The sequence below is a fragment of the Apodemus sylvaticus genome, chromosome 17, assembly GCF_947179515.1.
Source record: "Apodemus sylvaticus chromosome 17, mApoSyl1.1, whole genome shotgun sequence".
Taxonomy (NCBI): domain Eukaryota; kingdom Metazoa; phylum Chordata; class Mammalia; order Rodentia; family Muridae; genus Apodemus; species Apodemus sylvaticus.
The window spans coordinates 77216849-77239372 of record NC_067488.1 but is presented as its reverse complement, the minus strand read 5'-3'; the positions used below and the strand labels follow the sequence as shown (position 1 = coordinate 77239372).

The window sequence follows — 22524 nt, the reverse complement described above, 5'->3', positions numbered from 1 at the left end:
ATGTGGCTGTGCTGAATCGAACAAAACATACACGTGAGATTTTATCCCTAATAGACTCCAGAAGTTTCCCTCTAAGTAGTCAGCAATCAGTCTGACATTAAAATAGCTCTTTCTAGGGAGAATAAAAACTCATCATATCTCACAGTGTTATTAAAATGCTCTCACAGGAAGTGATTTTTGTCGAATGCCATCTTTTGCATTCTTTAAATCTGAGCGTATTCAGTCTTATTTAACATTTTAGTTGGAATTTTGATACATTACTCTTGCATTGACCAGAGCTTCCTTCTCTTTGCCATTTTTTCCTATTTTCTCTCAATTAACATTACCTGGCCTTCCTATTCTGTTGTGGTCATCATAAAGACATTAATATGATATAATGGGGATAATTTTTCCTTTTGTAATTACCATTTTATTTATCTACATCTCAGATTATCACCCCTCCCCTGTGTCCCCTCCACACAGTCCCCATCCCATCCCCCTCTCCTCATTGCTTCCACCCACACACCCACTCCTGCCTCACTGATCTATCATCATCCTACACTGTGGAATCAAGCCTCCACAGAACCAAGGCCTCCCCTCCCACTGAGGCCAGATAAGGCCATCCTCTGCTACATATGCAGCTGGAGCCATGCATCTCATGCGTGCAATCTTTAGTTGGTGGTTTAGTCCCAGAATGCTTTATGGGATCTGGTTAATTGATATTGCTCTTGCTGCGGGGTTGCATTCCCCTTCAGCTCCTTCAGTGCTTCTCCTGACTCTGATAATTTTGACTGATTCTGATGAGGTTTTACCTTTCTTCAGACAGGAACAGTTCTGGGTTAAAGTTTGATGTGAATGGGTGGTCCCACTCCACAAAGGTGGTCTATGTCTATGTATTGGCAGTGGTCTCTATGGGTTCTAATGCCTGTTGTTGGATATTTATGGCTAAGGCCATTCCCCCAGGGCCCTGGGAAACTCTTACTTCCCTGATATGTGGGACTTTCTTGAGGCTACCCCCTCTACTGAGGGTGTTCCCCAACCTCCAGTGTGACATAGTTATATTGTTTCCTGACCCTCTGTCTGTTTCTCTCATCTCTTACATGGTTATCTCATTAGCTGGTCCCTCTGCAATCCCTGACCCTGTGACTCCTTACTTTGCAAACCCTAATGCCATCACCCTGCATGAGCACTGCCCATCAGCTCCCTGCCAGTGCCTGACCCTGTGATATCATCGTGGGGTGACACCTGTTGTCAAATATCAAAGCCTCTGAGTAAAAGAAATTAAATTCTTATTGATGATAAAACGTTGGAGAATAGAAACAAATAAGAGATTAGAGGAGTGACACATAAAGAAAACAAAATAAAAAATTAATACCAAAAATTGACTCTAAAAGAAAATAAATATATTTTAAAAATACTTATAGGTATGCTAACTTTGAAATAGAGCAGACATTCCCTGATAGAGGAATGGCATTAATAAGACAGTATTTGACCTTGTCCCTATGTGCAGTGTTACTGCAGGCAAACACAGCACAGCTAATGTTTTGCAAATCAAATTTCTGAGCTATCTTAACTATGTCAGTGAGCATTCAATATTTCTCTGCTGGAAAGTCCCAAAATCGGTAATTCAATAATCAATGGCTCAAAATACCCTACCCAAATTTTATACCCCCACAATCTTATCTGTTTTCCATCACATCACATCAGCTGACTTTCTTAAATTTTAAACTGTGATATAGCTATTGCCTATCCTACTTCACCGTGCAGTGTACAAAGTTACCTGATTCTCATGTCCTGTTCTGAAGGTAAAAGCCATGTTTTACTTGCAAATCCATTTCCTGTTGTTGCAATGGGCAGTTCACTTCTTGATTCCAGTGGGTAATTTTAAAACTCTGTTATGGTACAGCCTTTTAAGTAAATAATGCAGGAAGTTTAATAAAGAGGAAAGCAAGGTGATTTCCCTGGGGAGCGCCATACTGGCAGCCAGGTGACCTGAGTCTTCAAAATGTTTTTTGGAAACATTTTTCTAAAAGGCTGAATATACAGCTGTCTTAGAATAAATATGCTTTCACAGGGAGAAATCACTCTTCATTCAATTAAATGTTACTTAAATTATCTTTAATGACAGCATGAATTTGGCTCTGGCTAATGCTCTTTTAGTTTTAGGCTCCATGTTATTCTTTAGACAACTAAAAAAGGGGCAGGAGATTGCAAGTCTAGTTAATTAGGAAGATAGAAGATTTACACCGAAAAGATATTCCAGACATTATTTCCAAATTTCATAAGTACCCTAATACAAAGGGCCATTCTTCAGTGACAGTCATAATTCAGAGGTTTCAGATGATGGAAAAGAGAAAAAGTATAAGGTAAGATATATAAATGTTGTTGCGGGAAGGTCTTATAGAAACAATGCCTTATGCTAAGAAAAGCTCTTAAGAATAGCATCTTGTGAACTACCTAAAGAGTGAAAATGGAAAGCAACTGGAGACTTCTATAAAGCCAGCAGAAGCTATCATACAATAGGACAAGCTTTTGGGGCAGTCTCATAAGCAATGCTGCACTAGGAGAATACACCATATCTCAAGAGCTTTACTGCCCAAGCCATGACTTATGCTAAGAAAATCACTTGAGAATAGCATCTTGTGAACTACTTACAGAGGAAAAATGGAAAGAAATTGGACACTTCTATGAAATCAGCAGAAACTATCATACAATAGGACAAACTGGAGGGGGGGTGGAGTCTCATAAACAATGCTTTATTTTATTTTATTTTATTTGTTTTATTTATTTAAAGTAATTCTGCTTTAAATAAATGCTTTGTTAAAGAAGAATACACCATATCTCAAGAACATGACTGACCAAGCCTACAGTGGCCCTAGGACTGACAACCGCAGCCCCATATGGTGGACAGCATTGGGTTCTGAGGCTATAAAATGTCCTGAAGGACCTGGACCCAGACATTACCAGCTCTCCCTAGCATATTCCTAGCTTTAGAGCTAGAGCTCTATTTTATTCTCACTACATTGTTGCCTAAGGAAAAGCTTCCAAGGCAGTCTGAGAAGGAACTAAGTCATTCTCCATGCATGAGGGCATTGTTGAAAGACATGCTGCATAAGGCTAGGCCTCCATATAAAAGTTTCTCTCTCTCTCTCTCTCTCTCTCTCTCTCTCTCTCTCTCTCTCTCTCTCTCTCCCTCTCCCTCTCTCTCCCTCTCTCTCTCTCTCTCTCTCTCTCCCTCTCCCTCTCCCTCTCTCTCCTCTCCCTCTCCCTCTCCCTCTCTCTCCCCTTCTCCTCTCTCTCTCTCTCCAAACCCCATCTCAATTGTTTTCTTTTACTTACATTAAAAATGTTGCCCAACTATCCTGTTTCACCTCACAGCATTCTTTACCCCATTCCCCTTCCCATTTTACTTTGACAGTGTGCTCCATCACCCCACCTCCACTCCTGCTATCCATGCACCCAAAACCACCTCACATCTGCCATTCTCATTGATGGCATCAAGTCTCTACAGGATTAGGTTATAGTCTCCCACTAAATACAGACAATGCAGTCCTCTGCTACATATGTTCCTGGGACCATGCACCAGTCCATATATGCTCTTTAGTGGATTGCTTAGTCTCTGTGAGCTCCCAGGGATCTGGATTACTAGATACTGTTGGTCATCTTAAGGGATTGGCATCTCTCAGAGCCTCTTCACTCCTTCCGCTAAGTCTTCCCCTAACTCTGACCTGAATCTAATGATTGGCTGTAAATATTTTCAACTGTCTCAGTTGTTGTTAGATCCTTTCAGAACACAGTCATAATCAGCTCCAGCCTGCGAATACATAGGTGTTTTTCCCTCTCAAATGGCTGTCAGTTTGTGTAGTCTTTCCAATGAGGTAGAACTATGCTTTTCTCAATTAAACAATGGGCACTTGAGGCACAGCAGACCTTAATGTTGGTTATGATGCTGTAATGACTTATGGAAATGCTTATTACAGTCCTGATTTTTGATATGGGCATGTGCCAAGAAAATGTACATTTCCATTATACATTACAGTTGCCTCACCTCTTATGGTTTGCAGCCATATTTCTAGACAAACCTGGTGAACAAATATGTGAATCCTAGCATCCTAGTCTCTAGATAGCCTGCTTAGCACACTACTCATCTGTGGGTGTTTTTGAGGCAGTCGCTATCAAATAAATGCTACTTGCTTTCAATATTTCCTAAGCTGGGTAAGTTCTTTACATTATAAATTCTACTCTTCTACATCACAGGTTAATATGGTATTGTTCCCCAATATATGAGATGCCTTTTAACAGCTCTACAAAATTAACTGCATGTGGATCTTACACATCAGTCGTAAATGCTGAGGGCAGAAGTTGTATAAGAATCAAGAGAAACAAGGGCTGTCCATGTTTGGCATCCTGCCCATGACATTTCTACAAGCAAGCCTCTGGTCCAAGTGTTTTGAGCAGATTCAGCCCTGGTAGTGAAGTTATTCAGAGGTCACCACCTGATGTACCAAATGAGGAGCACCACAAGGAAACTCAAAGGTGGCCACATTTGGCTACGTGCGACTGATGCTTCCCATCCATCCCCAGGGAGGACCCACAACTCCAGCTCCAGTGCTCATCCACATTCTCTTCATTATGTGCAGAGACCATGTGCTCAAAATGTCTCAAACGAGAACTTACTTGAGGTCACCACACAGCACCCAAGAGCAGCACTCAAAGCAGGACACAGAGAACCATTCAAGTTTTTGGAGAACCCCGATGAAAACCCACCTTAAATTCTGCTACTTATGTTCTAGGGGGCCTTAATACAACCAATGTATGCTATTTGCATTTGTATGTATGTATAATGTTATTCCTCACTCTTGTGGTTGTTTGGGAAATTTTGAATGAATAGGAGTGTGCATGACTATGAGTATCATGAATTCCTCATCTTTACTGTTGTCAGAAGATGTCCACAGAACACCTGATCTTGAAGTAATGGGTAGTTGTTGGTATCCATGCATATGACAGAAATTGACAACCATTATGTGGAAGACCAATGAGAGCTTTCCACTGCTGAGCTCTCTCTCCTGCTCTGTATTGCTTATTTATGATCAAAATTTACATTGCTAGTTACATTTGTAACTGTTTAAACATGCATAGACTTTTAGTAAAATTTTATTAATGTTGCAGTTTAAACTGTTGTACTTCAGGTACATGCAAGATGAAAAGAGAACTTCACTGAATGTGCAATTCTTTGTAGGAACTTCAGCAAAGAACAACGTATTCTCTATCATTTTTGTTTACTTGGTTGATTTTTGATGGGGAATGAAGGCCTGAATATATAACTTTCTCTGTCCTGTAACACATTACATAGACAATGCTGGCATCCAACTTAATCACATATACCTTTTGTATCTCTTTAATTAAAGACATGAGCAAATACACCCATATTGCCCATCATGTTTGTAGTTAGAAAATGTACCTACAGTTTTTGCAAATGTGTGCTCAGTTTTGAGAATCTGTTTCCCCTCCATCTCCCTCTCAATTGGCATTTCTCTGGCAAGGCTGTATCCTATTAAAAGTATTCAAAAATGATACAGGTAAATCATATAATTCAAGGTCCTTTTAAAGTGACACTGTGGTTATAACTTCTGAGTCAGAAAATAAGTTGTTCAAAAGTGAAAATTGTATGAATGTTTTTGAGGAATCATATATTTCCTTTACAGTGATGTTAGTATCATGATTTGTGTTGCACACATGTATGGGAAATTTAGGATGAAGTGACTTTTGATGATGTGCATGTGAAATTCACTGAGGAAGAGTTGAATTTGCTGGACCCTTCCCAGAAGAATCTCTATAAAGATGTGATGTTGGAAGCCTACCTGAATCTCATAACTATAGGTAAGACTAATATTTTTTCCCCAAAGGAAGCAAATGTTATTGATGATATTCAATTATTTTAATTGCAAATAATTTAGATTGACCTGACTATTTCAGTTTCACTGAATTTTCATTGTAACTTTCACAGTGCAGTGAAAATTCACAGTACCTTGAATTTTGCCTAATTTCTAATAGTCTATCATTCATTTCCTGGTATTGTGTTTTAGGCTATAATTGGGAAGACCATCGTCTTAAAGAACATTGTCAATGTAGTTGAAGACATTAAAGGTAATTTTCTTGTGCAAGCTAATACAAATTTGCATCTGAGGAAATTTTAATATCTTCTGGAATCTCCAAAAAAGTAAGAGTATAAAATAACAGTCCGTTAAGTGTAGGTATGATTATAATATTTTTACAAAACGAGGCACCTCAAGATCTGTTATCTGATTTAAGTATACATTTGATATGTAGCTCCATTAGAGATACTCGGTGGAATTGCGAAGTTGTATACTCTCTTAGTACTTAGATATTGCACATTGAATACTAATGAATTTATATACAAAACATTCAAAGGACTCTAGGCCAGATAGACCATAGTAAAATTGGATATACATATATTCTTGCAGTAATATGTTTAAGTTTGGTAAGAGGGAATTTGAAGAGAATCAAGAATGTTGTTGTGGAGAATCATTAATCTATATCGCAGATGTTATGAGAAACAAAATTTAAACAGTGTGAGTGCAATGTGTAAACCTTTCATTTATCATTCTTTTTATTGGGTATATTGTGTGTCATGTTTCACAATGGATAAAAATCATGTGAGTATAGGAATATTGAAAGAAGCAACATAAAATATTTGTCCTAAAACAACAAGAAGATATGTAGTATTCTGCTTTTGATAGAAATTAGGAATATGATAGACATTTTCAAATAATTGGTTTTCTAGTTTTACAGGGAACATCTCCAAACTCACAGGGTAGAAAATCTTTATGGGTTCTAGGAATTCTGAAATTTTGCTATGTGTCCTGGTTCACAGTCAAATGTGTTATAATTCACACTACTGGAAAAATTATGAATACAATCACTGTTATAAACATCACAGTTATTCAACTTTCTTCAGATAGCTAAAATACATCATCTAAAGTGCCATATAAAGTGAGGGTGTTATAAATATGAACCATGTAATAACCATCACAGGTGTCTTTAACAACTCATAATGAGGGAGAACACCATGAACATGCAAAGTGCAAAAAAATTAAGATCTATTGATTTTATACCATTAGACCAAATTGTAAACATAATTCATATTGATTACATGATTGATCAGATTAATGAATATGGTAAAGATTTCTCATGTGCTAATTATCATTGCAGGCGTGTGAGAAGTCACAGTGGAGAGAAACCATATAAATGTAATCATTGTGGTAAAGCCTTTGCACGGCACAGTACTTTCCAATATCATAAAAGGACACATACTGGAGAGAAACCTTATGAATGTAATCAATGTGGTAAACCCTTTGCAAGACCTAGTTGTCTCCAATATCATAAAACAATACACACTGGAGAAAAGCCTTATAAGTGTGGTCAATGTGGAAAATCCTTAGCACTGCACAGTACTATAAAATATCATAAAAGAACACATACTGGAGAGAGTCCTTATGAATGTAATCAATGTGGTAAAACTTTTGGAAGACACAGTCATCTCCAAAGACATAAAATGACACATAGTGGAGAGAAACCTTTTGAATGTATTCAATGTGGTCAAACTTTTGCAAGACTGAGTTATCTCCAATCTCATAAAGCAATACATACTGGAGAGAAACCTTATAAATGTAGTCAATGTGGAAAATCCTTTGCACAGCACAGTACTTTACAATATTATAAAAGGACACATCCTGGAGAGAAACCCTATGAATGCAATCTATGTGGTAAAGGTTTTGAAAGACCCAGTCTTCTCCAAAGACATAAAATGACACATAGTGGAGAGAGACCTTTTGAATGTAATCAATGTGAGAGAATCTTTGTAAGACTGAGTAATCCCCAATGTCATAAAATAATACATACTGGAGAGAAACTTTATGAATGTAATCAATGTGGTAAAGCCTTTGCCACGTTCAGTACTTTCCAATATCATAAAAGAACACATACTGGATAGAAACATTATGAATGTAACCAATGTGGTAAAGTCTTTGCAAGACCCAGTCATCTACAATATCATAAAAGAACACATACCATACAGAAACCTTATTAATGAAATCAATTTGGAAAAGTATATTCACAAATGAGATTCTCCCAATTCTCTGTTCTAGAGAGAAACCTAATGAATACAATCATGAATTAAGTGGGAGGTTCAAAATTCAAGGCATCATCAGGAAGTTGAATGAAGTTAAATCATATGATCAAGGATATTCATTGGTATTAAAAGAATGGTTACATTATGGCAAGATTGTATCCAAGTAAACAAATGGATTTGCAGTTTTATGAAAGTGAATTTTATCATGTTAGGAATTATCATTGCCTGGTTATTGTTTTCATGTGAATGTATGAATATACAAGAATGTGACAATCTGACAAGGGATGGATATTGATTGCTATTCTGGGTTTTCAATTTAAGGTCTAAAATGAAAAGCTTCTGTCTAAGTTGGGTGTTGCATGCTTTTTATCCCAGCATTCATGAAACAGAGCCCTGCAGATCACTGAGATCAAGGTAGATCTCTGAGCATGTTCCAGGAGAGCCAAGCTTATGGTAGTGGATCAAACCTGGTTGCAACAAAAGAACCAAACACACTGAAAATACAAGTTTCACGGTGTGATCAGCAAGAAGAGAAGGAACAGTATAGTATAGTCAACCAGAACATAGAGTGATACAGAGGACAGAACTTGAGAAGAGACCCAATCTTTTTGGAGAAGCAGAGATGATCATATGTGGATCCTGGACATTGGAAGAAGAAGCTATTATAGTGAAGTTATCTATGGTACATCAATTTTTTGAGATGTTAGAACTGTGTGATACCTGCTCAGGAGTGGAGTAGAACCAGTCTAAGAGAAAGAATTGTCCTTTAGTGAGCAAAGCAGAAAGGAGTTGTAGATCTGAAGAACACGTTGATATTGGACATAGAGATGCAGAATTTTGAGATTGCTCAGCTGGTCTTGGTTTTCTTTTGGTCCAGCATTTCCTCATTATTACCTTTAGGGATGATAAAGTATATTCTTTGAATTTTAAGGAATATAATGGACTTTTTGTTTTTGAACTTATACGGGATTACTCTTGAATGATAAGATTTATCACAGAAGAGACTGCAAACCCCTGCAACTCCTTCATTCCTTTCTCTGTAACTCCTCCATTAGGGAACCTGTGCTCAGTCTAATGGATGGCTGAGAGCATCTCCCTCTTTATTTTCAGGCACTAGAAGAGCCTCTCAGGAGACAGCTATGTCACGTTCCTGTCAGCAAGTACTTCTTTGCATCCACATAAGTGTCTGGGTTTGGTGACAGTATATGGGATGAATCCACAAATGTTAAAGTCTCTGAATTTTTTTCCTTTAGTCTCTGCTCCACACTTTGTCTCTGTATTTCCTTCTAAGGATATTTTGTACTGCTTTCTAAGAAGAACCATAGTATCCACACCTTGTTCTTGCTTCATCTTGATGTTCATATGGTCTATGAATTGTATCTTGGGTATTCCTAATATTTGGTCTAATATCCACTTATCGATGAATACATACATTGTGTATTCTTTTGAGATTGTTTTATCTCACTCAGGATGATGTTTTCTAGTTCCCTCCATTTGGCTGTGGACTTCATGAATTCTTTGTTTTTCATAGCTGAGCAGTATTCCATTGTGTAAATGATTCACATTTTCTGTATCCATTCCTCTGTTGAGGGACACCTGGGTTCTTTCCAGTCAGAAGCTGGAAAAAGTCCATATGTCCTTGAACAGAGGAATGGATACAGAAATTGTGGTATATATACACAATGGAGTACTATTCAGCCATTTTCTAGTTCCATCCATTGGCCTAAGAATTTCATGAAGGCATTGTTTTTATTAGCTGAGTAGTATTCCATAGTGTACGTATACCACATTTTCTGTATCCATTCATTTGTTGTAGGACATCCGTATTATTTCCAGCTTCTGGCTACTATAAATAAGGGTACTGTGAACATAGTGAAATATGTGTCATTACTACATGTTGGGGCATCTTTTATGAAGTAGTATCGCTGGGTCCTCAGGTAATGCTATGTCCACTTTTCTGAGGAAACACCAAACTAATATTCAGAGTGGGTGTTCCATGTTTCAATCCTACAAGCAATGGAGAAGTGTTTCTCTTTCTCCACATCCTCCTCAGCACCTGCTGTCTCCTGAGATTTTCATCTTAGCCATTCTGACTGGTGTGCGGTGGAATCACAGGGTTGTTTTGATTTGCATTCCCTAATAACTAAGAATGTTACGCATTTCGTTATGCACTTTTCAGCCATTTGTTCTTCGTCAGTTGAGAATTCTTTGTTTAGAACTGAACCCCATTTTTTAATAGGGTCATTTGGTTCTCTGCAATAGAACTTCTTGAGTTCTTTGTATATATTGGATATTACAGCCCTATCAGATGAAGGATTGTTGTAGATCTTCTCCAAATCTGATGGGTGCTGTTTTGCCCTATTGACAGTATTCTTTATATTACAGTAGCTTCGTAATTTTCTGAGGTCCCATCTGTTGATTGTTGATCTTAGAGCATAAGCTATTGGTGTTCTATTCAGGAAAAATTCCCCTGTGCCTATGCATTCAAGGCTCTTCCCAACTTTCTTACTCTTCTGTTAATTTCAGTGTATCAGCTTTTATGTGGAGGTCCTTGATCCACTTGATCTTGAACTTTGTACAGAGAGATAAGTATGCATTCTTCTACATGCTGACCGCAAGTTGAACCAGCCCCATTTGTTTAAAATGCTATCTTTTTCCACTGGATGATTTTTAAGCTTCTTTGTCAAAAATCAAGTGAACATAGGCCTGTGGGTTCATTTTAGGATCTTCAATTATTTTCCAATTATCTACCTTCCCATCACTATACCGATACCATACAGTTTTAATCATTATTGCCCTCTAATGCAGCCTGAGGTCAGGGATGTTGATTCACCCAGAAGTTCTTTTACTATTGAGAACAGTTTGCATTATCCTGGGTTTTTTGGTACTCCAAATTAATTTGAAAATTTTTCTTAATAACTGTATGAATAGTTGAGTTGGGAATTTGATGATGATTATGTTGAATGTGTAGATTGCTTTTGGCAAGATGGCCATTTCTACTATATTAATCCTGCCAATCCATAAGCATAGGAGATCTTTCCGTTTTCTGAAGTTTTCTTCGAATTCTTTCTTCAAAGACTTGAAGTTCCTGTCATACAGATAGTTCACTTGTTTGGATAAAGTTACACCAAGATACTTTATATTGTTTGTGACTATTGTGAAGGGTGTCATTCCCCTAATTTCTTTCTTTATCTTTTGAGTATAGGAAAGCTGCTGATCTGCTTGAGTTAATTTTATATTCATACACTTCACTGAAGTTTGTTATCAGCTTTAGTGATAACAAACTTTAGCTGTTTTTTGGTGAAATTTTTGAGGTCACTAAAGTGTACTATCATATCATCTTCAAATAGTGATATTTTATTTATTTCTTTCCAATTTGTATCCCTTTGACTTTCTTTTGTTTTCTAATTACTGTTGCTAGGACTTGAGTACTATAGTGAAAACGTAAGGAGAGAGTTGACAGCCCTATCTAGTCCTTAATTTCAATGGGATTCCTTCAAGTTTCTCTCCATTTAGTTTGATGGTGGCAACTGGTTTGCTGAATATTGCTTTTACTATGTTTCAATATGGGCTTTGAATTCCTGACCTTTCCAAGACGTTTAACATGAAGGGGTGCTGAATTTGTCAAATGCTTTTTCAGCATGTTCATGTGGGTTTTTTTCCTTTGAGTTTCTTTATGTAGTTGTTTACATTGATGGATTTCCATATATTAAACCATCTCTGCATCCAGGGGATAAAGCCTCCTTGTTCATGTTGGATAACCTTACCTTTTTATGTGTTAGATTTGGTTTGTGAAATTTGTATTGTGTTATTTTATGTAGATATTCATAAAGGAAATTGATTAATTGGTTCTTTTTGTAGTTTAAGTATGAGTGTAACTGTGGCTACATAGAAAGAATTTGTTAGTTTTCCTTCTGTTTCTATTTCATAGAATAGTTTGAGAACTATTGGTATTAGATATTCTTTGAAGGTCTGATAGAATTCTGCAATAAAACCATCTGGCTTCCTGGGATTTCTTTGTTTGTTTGTTTGCTTGGTTTGGTTTAATTGGGAGGTTTCTATTGACTGCTTCTATTTCCTTGGGGGCTATGCGACTCTTTACACAGTTTATTTGTTCCTGATTTAATTTTGGTTCCTGGTGTCTGTCTGGATATTTTTCCATTTCTCCAAAGTTTTACAGTTTTGTTGAATATAGCTGATTGTAGTAGGATCTGATTTTTTAAAATTTCCACAGTTTCTGTTTTTATGTCTCCCTTTTCACTCATAATTTTGTTAATTTGGATATTTTCTCTGTGCCCTCTGGTTAGCCTGGCTAAGGGATTATCTATCTGATTGATTTTTTTCAAAGAACCAGATCCTGGTATTGTTGATTCTTTGTATAGTTCTTTCTGTTTCTATTTGGTTGATTTTAGCAATAAGTTTGATTATTTCCTGTCATCTACTTCTCTTGGGTGTATTTGCTTCTTTTTGTTCTAGAGTTTTCAAATTAACTGTTAAGCTGTTACTGTATGACCTCTTCACTTTCTTCATGGAGGTACTCAGAGTTGTGAGTTTTCCTTTTTGCACTGCTTTCACTATGTTCCAAAATTTGGATATATTCTGCCTTTATTCACATTGAATTTTAAAAAGTCTTTAATTTCTTTATTTCTTCTCTGTCCAACTTATTTTCGAGGAAAAAGCTGTTTAGGTTCCACGTGTAAGTGGGCTTTCTGTTGTTTTTGTTGTTATTGAATACCAGCTGTAGTCCATTGTAGTGCCATAGAAAACATGAGATTAATTCCATGTCCTTGTATCTATTCTGGTTTGTTTTGTATTTCATTACACAGTCAAATTTTTCAGAAAGAATTACTATTCCTAATTCCCAAAGGACATTTTGTATGTCTTGAAATAATTTGATACTCAGTATTAGATAAAGAATCCTCAGCTATAAATATTACTAAGTATGCATTGATGATAATTTCAGGGTATGAAAGGATACAAAAATAGAAGTTGAGCAAAATTTTTGATGCAAGATTTGATTCTCAAAATATTCAATATTGTTAAAATGTTTGATGTATAAAATGCAATTAAATAATAAAAAGATTTGAGGAGAATATATTGTATATTTTATATGTGGTTTAAGTCATACATTTTAAAAAATATATCTGCCAAATTACAACTCCCAGATCATTACACTAGTCTTATTCAATAGGACTGTATTCTAGTTCAAGGATGGCACTGAGTGATACAACAAAGTCCTTATTGATATTCATAAATACAAAATTTAGTGTATTATAGTTTACTATGTCTATGAATTTTTAAATTTTATTCAACTCTAAAGATCTCTAATTTATAAGGCTTATTTTAAGACATGTAGTTAGAAATTTAGCAATTCCCTTAAAGCAAACCTTAATGCAGTTGAAATTTTAGGTTTCAAACATTTACCTTAATCATCACTATGCCTTGTTTTAGAATACCATCAAGAAGATATGAGTTTTTTCTGGTAATGTTTTTTGCTACTGATGAGATCAATAAGAATCCTTATCTTTTACCAAACATGTCTTTGAAATTCTCCACTTCTGCTGATCTGTGTCAAGATACTTTGAGGGTTCTGAATAGAGTATATGCACAGCAAAACAATAGTGGGTATTTTATTAATTATCTCTGTGGAAAAAATCTAAATTGTGACATCGAGCTTACAGGACCATCATGGAAAACATCCTCTAAACTGACAGTTCACACTAGGACACCAGAGGTAAGAGAGTGTGACACTAAATAAGCTAAAATTAAATTCCATTTACAGATGCCTACAAGAACACTTTAATAGCATGTATTTTTGAGTGCACTGCTAAACACACTCTCTCTCACTCTCTCACTCACAAACACACATAGTATGTATATGTTTATAGTGATATACATACTATATGTGATGAATTATTTAATTCATACATATTTGATTCATTTGTATGAATAAAATAATCAGATCATAGAAGTTCTAGGCAAACAGGAAAAACTGTGTTCTAGAAATTCAAACTTGTCATGTATAGTCTAGAATCTAATAGGAATAATACATGATATTTAAAGTATATTTGTAGTAACATTAATAGGAGTTTGGAAAGGTGATTCACATTACTTGTTTATAAGTTCAAACATCTTAACAATCATTTTTTACATGTGCATCTTTCCTCCTCTCTTCTACATTCTTTAGGTTTTCTTTGGACCATTTAATCCTAAGCTAAGTGACCATGAGCAGTTTCCCTATATCCACCAGATAGCCACCAAGGACACACATTTGTCCAATGGCATGGTGTCATTGATGCTTCATTTTAGATGGACTTGGATAGGACTGGTCATCTCAGATGATGACCAGGGCATTCAATTTCTCTCAGATTTAAGAGAAGAAATGCAAAGGTATGGGATCTGTTTAGCTTTTGTGAATGTGATCCCAGAAACCATGCAGACATACATGACAAAGGCTATGATATATGATAAACAAATTATGACATCTTCAGCAAAGATTGTTATCATTTATGGTGAAATGAACTCTACTTTAGAAGTCAGCTTTAGAAGATGGGGATATTTAGGTACTCAGAGAATCTGGGTCACAACTTCACAATGGGATGTCATCACAATTAAAAAAGAATTCAGCCTTGATTTCTTCCATGGGACTGTCACTTTTGCACACCAAGGAGGTGAGATGACTAAATTTAGGAATTTTATGCAAACTGTGGACACATACAAATACCCAATAAACATTTCTGAGTCTATACTGGGGTGGAATTATTTTAATTGTTCAATCTCTAAGAACAGAAATAAAACGGAACATTTTACCTTCGACAACACATTGGAATGGACAGCACTGCACAAAGACGACATGGCCCTGAGTGAGGAAGGTTACAATTTGTATAATGCTGTGTATGCTGTGGCCCACACCTACCATGAACTCATTCTTCAACAACTAGAGTCTCACATACCAGCAGAATACATAGGAATATTTACTGACTGTCAGCAGGTCAAGTTTCTTACATTTCATTATGATTAGATATATCGATATGTCTTTCAAATTGACCCAGAGAAACGCATGCACATTTGATAGAGATTATTATCTCAGTGAAAATATGTCTATACTGACAACTCCCCAATTAATCTTTTACATGGATGAGTATCATGCAAAAGGAAAACATTTAATATTAAACAGTATTTTTTATATCAGTGAGTTCTGTGAAAACATGACTCCACATTTCACCAAATGAGTTCCAAGGTTAAAATAGGACCCAACTGTTTGATAATAAAAGCCTTAAGTGATGACTAGACTAGAACATTTCCCTAAAGAGTAATTTGATCTGGAAAATATCATGCTAAGTGAGGTAAACCAATCACAAAAGAATACACATGGAATGCAATCTCTGATAAGTGGATATTAATTAGCCCAGAAGCCCCGAATACCCAAGGCACAAATTGCATAACAAATGACTCCCATGAAGAAGTATGGAGAGGGTCCTGATTCTGGAAAGGATTGCTCTAGCATTGGAGGGGATTATAAGGACAGAGAAAAAGGAAGGAGGTGATTGGAGAATGGATGGAGAGAAGAAGGTTTATGGGACATATGGGGAGGGGGATCTGGGAAAGGGGAAATCATTTGGAATGTAAACAAAGAATATAGAAAATAAAAATATTGAAAAAAAAGAATCAGTAAATGTGCTGCTATTAATGTTACTCATTTAAATTAACAATGAATTACAAAAGCACAAATGATTAAGACTGTATATTTTATTAAGTTTCTGTTTATCTCATATATGTTGACTGTTTATGCATAAAAGGTCAGTGGCATTCTTTATTTTCACATTCAGAATATCCCTTCATTTGCACACACATTTCTAAATTTTTAAAAATGTATTTTGATAAACATGAGCACATGCCAACACACATTCACACACACCATGCTACTTGTTATATGCTAATCATTTTTCCTAGCACAATTTACCATCAAACATTAATATGAAGTATATGAGTTTTCAGTTCGGAATTACTTCAATGCATCTGTCTTTTATGAAAGTCATTAAGAATTTAGGGGAAATTCTCAATTTTGCATTTCCTTTAATGATATGCATATGTAAACATCTAATCTTGCATCTCATTTAGGTGTCTTCCTTGCTGAAGACCAGGGTATTTACTAACCCTGTTGGAGAACTGGTGAACATGAGTCATAGGGAAAATCTGTGTGCAAAGTATGACATTTTCATCATTTGGAATTTTCCACAAGGCTTTGGATTAAAAGTGAAAATAGGAAGCTATTTTCCTTGCTTCCCACAGATACAACAACTTCACATATACAAAGATATGGAGTCGGCCACAGGAGGAACTTTAGTGAGTATATCACAAATTTTAGTTGTTTTCAAGATATCCATATTTTAAAACATGAGGCACTGAAATAATATCGCTGTAGTTAAGACCAACTGCTACTCTTGCAAAAGATGATGCTCAGATTACAACCATCAAAATCTGGTAACTCTCAACTCCATGTAATTCTCATCATAGAGATCAAAGTCCTCTGAATTCCATGTTAAGTTGCAACCATATGGCTATTCACCACGCTACAGGAATATATTTATTAATGAAAAATTTGTAACTATATGTATAGCATGGATTTTTCTTATTCTGTGAGAATATATTTATAGCCTAATTAAGTATAGCATGTATTCATTAACAGAATTCTTTCTCCAGAGTCAAGGTTTCCTTTTTTATTTATATATTAAATTGGTTATTTTATTCACTGACATTTCACATGTTATTCTACTTCCTGGTGTCCCGTCTTCTGTGAGGGATTGCCTTATCTGGCATCAGTGGGAAGGGAGCCCCTTCTTCCTATGGGGGCTCAAATGATTCAGTATAGAGGAATGCTAGTGTGATGGGGCAGGCGTCTCATAAAAGCAAAGGAAATGGGGGAAGGGATAGAATATCCAAGGTTTTGTTTTAAACTGTCATTAATTTTAGAAGAGTCTTATATAACATATTTGTATTTAGATATATTTTTATTTACATAGAAACAGAACGTAACACTACCCAAATTGTTCTATGAAGCCATAATTTTGCTAATACAAAAACCACACAAAGATACAACCAAAGGAGAACTTTACACAAATTTCCCTTATGAACATCGATGCAAAAATACTTAATAAAAATTCTTGCCCATTGCTTACAAGAACACATCAAAATGATCATTCACCATGATAAAGTGGGCCTCAACCCAGGGATGCAGGGATGGTTCAATCTATGGAAACCTATCATTGTAATCCACTACATAAACAAATTCAAAGAAAAACAAAACACATGATCATTTAATTAGATGTTGAAATATCATGTGACAAAATTTAGCATCCTTTCATGTTAAAAGTCTTGGAAAGAACAGGAATTCAAGGCCCATATCCAAATATAATAAAAGCAATATACAGCAAACCAGTAGCCTACATCAAACTAAATGGAGAAAAACTTGAAGCAAGTCCACTAAAATCAGCGACTAGACAAGGTTGTGCTCTCTCTCCATATTTACTCAATATAGTACTTGAAGTCCTAGCTAGCTCAATTAGAAAATAAAAGGAGGTCAAAGAGATACAAATTGGAAAGAAAGACATCAAATTATCACTATTGGCAGATGATATGATAGTATACTTAAACCACCCAAAATGCTACAAGAGAACTCAAACAGCTGATAAACAACTTCAGAAACATGGCCGGAAATAAAATTAACTAAAGTAAATCAGTAGCCTTCCTGTACTCAAAGGATAAACTGGCTGAGATAGAAATTAGGGAAATGACACCCTTCACAATAGCCACAAACAATATAAAGTATCTTGGTGTGTTTCTAACCAAACAAGTGAAAGATCTGAATGACAGGAACTTCAAGTCTCTGAAGAAAGAAATCGAAGAAGACCTCAGAAGTTGGAAAAATCTTTCATGCTCTTGGATTGGCAGGATTAATATAGTAAAAATGGCCCATCTTTACAGAAACAATATACTGAATCAGTGCAATCCCCATCAAAATCCCAATTCAAGTCTTCATAGAGTTAGAAAGATCAATCCTCAAATTCATCTGTAATAACAACAACAACAAAAAAAACCCCAGAATAGTTAAAATTATTCTCAACCATAAAAGAACTTCTGGGGGAATCAGTATCCCCGAAATCAAGCAATATTACAGAGCAATAGTGTTAAAAACTGCATGGTATTGGAATAGTGACAGGAAGGTATATCAATGGAATAGAATTGGAGACCCAAAAATGAACCAACACACCTATGGTCACTTGATATTTGACAAAGGAGTTATATAACATATTTTGTTCATATTCATCAAACAAATCTTTCTTGATATACCCTACCATTTTTCTCCATATACATTGGCATTCTGATTTTTTTCTTTTACAACTCATGAGAAAAAAAATACTGATGTCACATAAGGACTCACTTTGGATTTATGAGTTTAGGATAAAAAAGTTTTAATTTGATAAAACCTGAAAGTTACATATATAATATTACATGATGTACAAAATATTGTGTGACATTCAACGTACTGCAGGGAAATACAAAATGATAATGTGCCTGAAATTGTTAAGAAATACTGGTTAACAGAGGAATATTTATAGCCATATCTGTTAATGTGCAATATATCAATCAATGGGTCATTATACACATGATGTATAGATGAACTACACACACACACAGACACACACACTCAAACACATATTAGATAAAATTTTATATTGTCTCAGGTTCCCTCCTCCATGTGTAGTGTGCCATGTACTGCTGGATTTAGGAAAATTCATCAGCAAGAAACAGCAGACTGCTGCTTTGATTGTGTTAAGTGCCCAGAAAATGAGGTTTCCAACGAAACAGGTACATGCTTGCATGCAGTAACAAAACTTGCAGAACTTGAATACCTTCTCTTTCCAAACTAGAAATATGATATGGCCCAAATGGAAGCTAAAGTCCTAATATCTCCATGTTTCAGAACGTAATCAGTTATATAATGTCATCTTCTGTTGGGTCTAGAAATAGCCTGCTGTATCTTCTACAAACAATACATTTTTCTCACAATATTTTAGTTACTGATTTTATACTATACAGAAAACTTTTAGGAGGACATACATGTGTACAATTTTTAACGACAGACTTTAGGCATAATCTCAGAATACATTTCTTTTCTTAAATCATTTGAAATGTAAGTAAAGAATATATCAAAAAAATACCTGAGCTCCAAAACCAATTCTGCTTTTACCAGTTTGGAAAACTATGGACATTTATTTTCGTCTCTTTTTATTGTACTTTGTTAAGCACATTTTTATCTCTTAATCTCTTTTCAATACCAAAATGAAGGTATTGCCGCTATTATTGTTGTTTTCTATCAAAGAAAAAGAGACTGTGGCACACTAAGATGAAAATGAATAACCATATTTTTTTTCAAAATGATAAGGGCAGATTGATTTTGGAGACCAGGGAAAAAGAAGAAACTTGACTACATACGTGTGTACCAATTTTTAAAGAAAAAACTTTAAGCATAATCTAGGAATGCATTTATTTTTCTTTGATTTTTTTTTATACAAAGATACTTGACATTATGATCAATCCATAGTATATCCCTCCATTACCCAGCTTAGTCCCTGACAAAAACTAGATGCTCAGTGTAACAATTGTTGCTTAATGAAATACATTTTAAGAACTTAGATGATTGTGGGGCAGTCGTGGCATGTGCCTTTAATCCCATGACTTAGAAGGCAGAGGCAGGTGAATTTCTGAGTTGGAGGGTAGTTTGGTCTTCAGAGTGAGTTTCAGGACATCCAGGGCTGTACAGAGAAACCTTGTCATCAAAAAACAAAACAAATCAAACAAAAAATGCGTAGATGGCTTCAAGGATTATTTTCCTGTAAAATAATTAGAACAAAAGTGAAGATTTCACGAAAGAAGAGATGGCATTGTGCGGATCACCAATCACCCCCAACCTAAGGAAAGAGGGATGGAAGTAAATATTCATTACCTTCATTCCATATTGCTTGGAATGAATACTTGTCAATAAAGGGATTATACCAAAATGTGAGGGACTTGCATATTTATATGAGGCACAGAGCATCAACAATGAAAACATTCCTTTAGGCAAACAGTAACTTGCATGACGAATTGTATGTTCTGGTTCCTATGTGGAGATACAGACAAATGGCACAACCCAAAATGCAAACAAAGTCCATAATGCGTTTCATCAACTGACATCGGTAACTGTATCTACACACTTCTCTTGTCTGTGAATAGTGAATTTATAGTTTGAGGAATTTAAAAAACTGAGATTATCCATATTATTATTTATCAAATTATCTTTATTGTTTAATGCATAATTTTTCCATTCCATTCCTTATCATGGTGCTTTGTTTCACCACAAAACATAGGTAAAGAGAGAACAATCTTAAGTAAATTGTACCTACAGAAATAAGTAATGGATTAGATGCTCAATACCAAAATATTTATTGATATATTCTCTGAGTAATACAAATACATAATTATTAGCTACATAATTATGATATCTAGTAAGGATTTATTGGTTTTCTCCAGCAGATATGGAACAGTGTGTGAGGTGTCCAGATTATATGTATGCCAACTTGAAGCAAACACTCTGCCTCCAAAGAACTGTGTCATTTTTGGCTTATGAAGATCCAATGGGGATAGCTCTAGTCTTTATGTCTCTCTCCTTCGCAGCCCTCACAATTCTAGCACTCGTCACTTTTGTGAAGTACAAGGATACTCCTATTGTGAAGGCCAATAACTGCATTCTCAGCTACATCCTGCTCATCTCTCTAATGTTCTGTTTTCTCTGTTCATTGCTCTTCATTGGACATCCCAACCAGGCCACCTGCATCCTGCAGCAGACCACATTTGGACTATTGTTCACAGTGGCTGTTTCTACAGTTTTGGCCAAAACTATAACTGTGGTCATGGCTTTCAAGCTCACTACTCCAGGGAGAAGAATGAGAGGGATGCTGACATCAGGGGCACCTAACTTGGTCATTCCCATTTGTACCTTAATCCAAGTTGTTCTCTGTGGAATCTGGTTGGTAACATCTCCTCCCTTTATTGACAGAGATATGCAATCTGAACATGGAAGGATTATCATTATTTGCAACAAAGGCTCAGTCATTGCCTTTCATGTTGTTCTGGGATATTTGGGTTCCTTGGCTGTGGGGAGCTTCACTGTGGCTTTCCTGGCTAGGAACCTTCCTGACAGATTTAATGAAGCCAAGTTCCTAACTTTCAGCATGCTGGTGTTCTGCAGTGTGTGGATCACCTTCCTACCTGTCTACCATAGTGTTAGGGGGAAGATGATAGTGGTTGTGGAGGTCTTCTCCATCTTGGCTTCTAGTGCAGGGTTGCTAGGCTGTATCTTTGTCCCAAAGTGTTATGTTATTTTAGTTAGACCAGATTCAAATTTTGTACATCAGTGCAAAGACAAATTGCTTCATTGAAACTTTCATTGACACTTTCATAGTAGGAAAATGTTAGATGATACTCAATATATTTTTTCTTTGTCTTAACAAATGTAGTACTCAATCACAGAAAATTTTTAAGGAATAAACAAATTAGAACTTAAATACAGGACAGTACTATTCTGCTTGGACAGTACTATTCTGCTTGATACCAATGAACAAAGTTTGGTGGAAAATGGGTTCATAAATAAGTACACAAACCTGATGAAATTGAGAAGGAGGAATCTGAATTGAGGAATGGCTACCATAATGTTGACCTGTGGTTTTTTGGGTAAGCCATGTACTTAATAAAAGATTATTATAAGGTGATGGTAATGACAGTGTATGGTACTCACCCTAGGTGAGTTATTTTTGAAGTTATAAGCAAGAGGACTGCAGACAACATGGACATTAAGCCAATATACCACATTATTTCACATGATTTCGTGGAGTGCTCGCATGCAATTTCATGCCTTGGCTACATTTAATATTCTGTGTCCAAGGCACATAAGAAATAAACACTTTTCGCAAATATTTTTTCTTGATCATGGGTGTTTTTATTTTCATTTTTGAGCAACAGAATCAAAGATAACATCTAAATGTTAAAATGCCTCTGTTGGGATTTGGGAAATCATAGATTTCTAATGCAATAAAAAGCACTTATTTGAAAAGAGAAATGAGGGAGTTTTAGTAGAGTGTGAAGCACAGTGACAGTGTTGCATATGACAGCATAGAAGCGCTGGACTCCAGAGTAACTTTAAAATGACCTAGGAAGATGTTAAGAATATCAATTAACCTGAAAAGAAGAGAATATTTTAAGTGAAGTCCAATGGGGTTCAGATTGTGCTCTGTAAATTCCTGTAAAAAGACACAATTTCATTATGAAATTAAAGTGTTTCATTAAGTGAGTAA

General features: G+C 35.8%; 1 pseudogene; it reads left to right on the top strand.

Annotated features, from left to right (window-relative positions):
* The first annotated feature begins 16309 nt into the window (after window positions 1-16309).
* On the top strand, window positions 16310-21612 carry LOC127667418 (vomeronasal type-2 receptor 116-like; annotated as a pseudogene).
* Window positions 21613-22524: the final 912 nt, after the last annotated feature.